The sequence below is a fragment of the Elaeis guineensis genome, chromosome 4, assembly GCF_000442705.2.
Source record: "Elaeis guineensis isolate ETL-2024a chromosome 4, EG11, whole genome shotgun sequence".
NCBI lineage: Eukaryota > Viridiplantae > Streptophyta > Magnoliopsida > Arecales > Arecaceae > Elaeis > Elaeis guineensis.
Window position 1 is genome coordinate 11,484,167 of NC_025996.2, and position 5,019 is coordinate 11,489,185.

At 49.0% G+C, this 5,019-nt stretch overlaps 1 non-coding gene across 1 annotated transcript; it reads right to left on the reverse strand.

The window, feature by feature from the left end:
• Positions 1–3,829: 3,829 nt before the first annotated feature.
• Positions 3,830–3,949, reverse strand: LOC114913160 (U5 spliceosomal RNA). The gene has a single exon (XR_012141099.1). It is a non-coding gene; the product is annotated as a U5 spliceosomal RNA (small nuclear RNA).
• Between the last annotated feature and the right edge of the window lie 1,070 nt (positions 3,950–5,019).

Below are 5,019 nucleotides of genomic sequence, written 5' to 3' on the forward strand. Positions count from 1 at the left end.
AACGCCGTTTTTGGTCGGAAACCGAACCAGGAGATGATACGTCGAAACTATCGCCTTGAGGGCGTTCAGTCTGGATCTTCCAAGTATGGCGTTGTAGGCCGAGGGCACTTGGACGACCGTAAAAGTCAGATGGACTGTGCTCTGTCGTAGCTCGGCTCCAGCCGTCACGGGCAGGGTGACCTCTCCTTCCACCGCGATAGCGTCTCCAGTGAAACCTATTAGGGGCGTAGAGACTCTCTTGAGTCGGTCGGCCGACAGTCGCATCCGGGAGAAGGTCGAGTAAAACAGAACGTTCGTTGAACTTCCATTATCTACAAAAAAAATTTTCACATCGTAATTCACTATCGTTGTCGAGACAACAACAGCGTCATCATGGGAGGTTTGGATGCCCTGAACATCTTCTTCTGTGAAAGTAATTACATCGTCCGGGCGTGGCTTCTTCACCGGCTCCCCTCCAACAGATGTCCCTGGGCCCAGCCGTTTGGAAATCACGTTGATGACCCCGACCGTAGGTCGATTATCAGTCACTTCTTGGGTCGGCTGGGGTCGTCGGTCGGCAACTGGTCGGGTCGGCGGGTTTCTCCAAAATTTATCAAGATATCCCCGACGGATGAGGGCTTCGATCTCATCCTTAAGCTGGATGCATTGCTCGGTATTGTGGCCGTGGCCCCGGTGGAATCGGCAGTATTTTCGTCGGTCGAGGCCCTTTACCTTCAAAGGTGGAGGCCATCGCAGGTACTCTTCTCCTTCGATCTCCATCAAAATCTGCGCACGAGGAGCAGAGAGGGGAGTGTAGGAATCGTACCTGGGACGTGCCGGTCTCAGGCTCCGACGTCGGGGCGACCTCTGGTCCCATCGTGGGGGTGATACCCGACCGTCGGTCGGGGGCCTGTTAGGCACAGCAGGGTCCCGACCCATCCTCCGCTTCTCCTTCGGGCCTTTGGGCTCGGCCAGACGCCGGTCGGAAGCTCCCTCGTCCGCACGTATGTACTTGTATGCACACTCCAGCAGCTCAGCGTACGTCTGGGGGAGGGTTTTGTCCAGGGAGTAGGTGAACCGGGATGCCCTCAGCCTGTGCTTCATGGCCGAGACGGCCATGTCCTCATTGAGGTCCCGAACCTCGAGCGTGGCCGCGTTGAATCACGCCACGAAGTGTCGGAGCGTCTCATTTTCTCCTTGTTTAAGAGAAAAAAGGCTGTCCGACGTTCGGGGTAGCTTTCGGCTGGTGCTGAAGTGGGCCGCGAAGGAGTGCTCAAGCTGTCCGAAGGAGTGGATACTTTTCGATCGAAGATCGAAGTACCAGGCCCTGGCAGCTTTGCGTAGCGTGGCAGGGAAGCCGATGCAAAGGAGAGCATCGGTTGCCTCCTGGATCGTCATGAGAGCTTTGTAGCTCTCCAGGTGGTCGATCGGGTCGGTGGAGCCGTCGTAGGGCTCCACGTGAGGCATTTTGAACCGACTGGAGATTGGCTCGTCAAGGATGAGTCGGGAGAGAGGTTGGGCGATCTGGAAGTCAACATCGTTCGAGGACTTCTGCCCGTCCACCTGCAACTGGGCAAGCCGACGATCGATCTCGTCGAACCTGCATTCGTAGTCATCGATCCGTCGGTGCTGGGAGACCCCAGGAGTGGAGTCTCCAGAGGAGTCCGAGAGAGAGGCGGACGGCGTCCGCAGTCGCTTCTCCTTCCTTGCTCGTTCTAGTTGGGAAGGGGAGGGCCGTCGAGACCGACGGGCGTCACGCCGTGGGCGCTCCTCCTCCTTTCGATGGGAGCGGGGTGACAGGGGCTCCGGAGAAGGCGACGGCGATCGGTGCGGGCGTCGGCGGCTGCTCCTGGAGGGTATCGGACGCGCCGCCGGTTGCTTGCCCGGGGAAGGCGGCAGCCGGATCGGTTGTTGCTGAAGGCTTTTGACCGCATCCGTCAGCACGATCATCTGTCAAACTATTGCCACGATCTGTGCCTCCGAGGTCACTGCAGGACGCGGAGAGCTGGGCTCCGCCATGAAGGGTGGAGGGGAGGCCTCTTCCCGACGGAAAGAGCGCCTCACCGATCTAGTAACCCTCGACCGTTGAGCTCTTGTCTTTGTCATCTCGAATTTCGTGGGGATAGTGTACCGTTACAAGGACCCGTAGCATCCTGTACGCTGGACTCCCCGTCCTAAGCAGGAGAGCCTCCCCCCTACCTGGCGCGTCAATCTGTTGCCGCCAATCCCCTCGTCGCTTGGTCGTCGGAGACGAGCATCTGCAAAAGAAAGTCCACGCTGACCGGAGGCAGCTCCGATGGGGACCCTCCGACGGTCAAGTCAGAGAGGAGACTGGGCAACAGTAAAAAGGAGACAAGGAGCTCTACGGGGAGAGAGAGAGAGAGAGCAAGCCTGAGCATTTTTTCGGAGCCGCCCCCTAGCACTGTTGCCTTCCCCGATTTATAGTTGGAGGTGGTATGGCCTCGCCGTCGGTGACGTAGACAACTGGAGAGTTGTCAAATCATCGGAAGTTGTCACGTCGTTGACAAAGTTGACAGGTCCTAGAAATTAATTCTCGTCCTTAGCAGGACAGCGTCCCAGGCTTCCTGGCAGGATAATGCCCCCTGGCGTTCATGCGGCGTTTATTTGATGGGACTGCAGCCCATGCCACTCATCCGGCGTCTAGGAAGGCCTATAGAGGTGGGGCGACAGCCATCCAAACTGATAGTGAGTCGTCGGCGTCCCATCCGATGGGAAGTCGGTGACGGGGGGTCGGCCCTCAGGCGATCGGAGGCGACGTGGGGCCGCTAGGCCGATCCGCTCCGATCGGGGCGCAATTGGTAGTCGCTGTTGGTGTCGTCTGCGGTCGGTCGGGAGGAGTCGATCGGCCGGATGGAGCCGGTCGGCCGAACGGAGTCGGTCGGTCGAACGGAGTCGGTCGGATGGAGTCGGTCGGCCGAACGGAGTCGGTCGGATGGAGTCGGTCGGATGGATGGCGTCGGTCGGATGGATGGAGTCGGTCGGTCGGATGGAGTCGGTCGGTATATCCCAACAATACCTTCGTTGAATTAAGTTTTGTGCGTCGTATCATTTTTCAGAACTTGCTGCCGGATAACTGCTTAGTGATCTCCAGTCTAATTGGCCTTATGTGCACTTTGTTTTTTGGGGGGTTGATTTACTGTTACAAGGTCCTGATTTGGATGGTCAACATGGATTCATTTCTATCTTCGATAACATACTTTAATAATATATCAGATCTGGGGCAAGTCCGGTGATCGTCTGGCAACAAAGAATTGGTTTCATGGGGACCTAAATTATCAGGAGTCGTCTTAAAAACCTTTGGAATATGAGGTTTTGAAAAACAATTGTTTAAACCTGCCAATTCCAAAACAACCTAATCTGAGAGCTGGCTGAGATTCCTCTGATCTAATCCATCTAAAATTAAATCAGGATTGAGCCATGTTAGGTCATGTTACTTGGATCAATTAGGTTAAGTTTGATGGTGCCACATTAATCAAGTTAAATATAAATTTTAAGATAACATATAAGATTGTGATGTTTCTGTTACATTTAATTAGTTATAAGGTCGAGGCATAAACTGTTCATCGATAGTATGTTTACATTAGTTTAACAAAATAAAAATTATAATAATATAAAATATATGAATAATTAAATGTAAATTAAAATATAAATATAAATTACATGCAAGCAATATAAGTACAAAATGGGCTAACTTAGAATTATTTTTGGATCGACCCACATGCACAACTCTTAAATGCAAAATTGAATTTATACAATCGAAGGCATGCCACAAAATTCAATCATAATTAAAAATTTTAAAATATATATTTTATTTAAGATTTGTTAGGGCTTCTCTCGGAAGAGAAAAGAAGCCCTCCAAAAAGTGGCGTATGCTGCTTTTAGAGGCGGGCACACGGTATTCTTTAGTAAAAGGCGAAAGAATAGTTCGCTATGCACCCAGCTCGCAGCTGCGTGGTTGGGAGGATAGGCAATCAGCCTTCATATACCCATTGGCTTTACAGACTTTTGCTTTATATCCGATATGGGACTAAACTTCTATTAGATTGGGCGATTGGGCAACGATGCTCTAGCGGAACCAGGGGATTCGTGATGAAGGAACCTTAGCCATATATCTGATGGGATGCCAACTGTTAGGATGTCTGGGCAACGGAGTTTGCACGTGTTTCACCAACGGGTCCAGAAATATTACCATGACGAAAAGGTGATTTCCTTTTATCTTCGTAATTAACTTAGGTGTGTAAAATTAGATATAGATACATCAGATGAAGATTTGGTATTAACTTTTTTCAACAAAGAAAAAAAAAAAACTAGGATTAGATTATGTATATGAAAATAATTTTTGATGATGTTAATTAAATTAATATTGGCATGAGGTTATATAAAATACTTGTTACAGTGGCCAAATCTGCTCTTTTTTTTTGGGAAGAGAAAAAAGAGGAAGTCCTTTTACTCATGCATGCAATTTGTTAAGTTCTTATAGTAATGTTTTGTAAGCTAATCATTTTTTATCAAATTTTTAATGGGAAGCAATACCAGGACGAGAGGTATCAGTTCTAGATAAAATATCTAAAGTGGATTCAAGCTGGATGTGGATAATGATGTTATAATTTTAATCTAAATTTTTTTTTTAAATTATAATTATTTTAGAATGTTTATACGATGAGTTTCTCATCATATCCATTCCAAAGCGGCCCATTTTATTTATTCGGCATGAGACAAATATAGGATAGGTATGTATTTGTATTTTTTAATTACAAGATAGGTATGTATAATGACCAATCAGATCCCTGTTCAATCTATTACCATTCCAAGCGTTTGGCCATCCATCTTAACAGTACCAATAGGAGAGACTTTTTTGTGGGGTGATATATGTCATGTTCAAGTCCCAATCATCTCACTTGAAGGGTTTAATATAACCGACATAGCTTGTATGCAGGTCATGCGCAACACCAATTGTTAAATGTGTTGGTAGTAGCGTGGGCATGGATGGTAGTACAAAATTGGCGTGATATATACCTG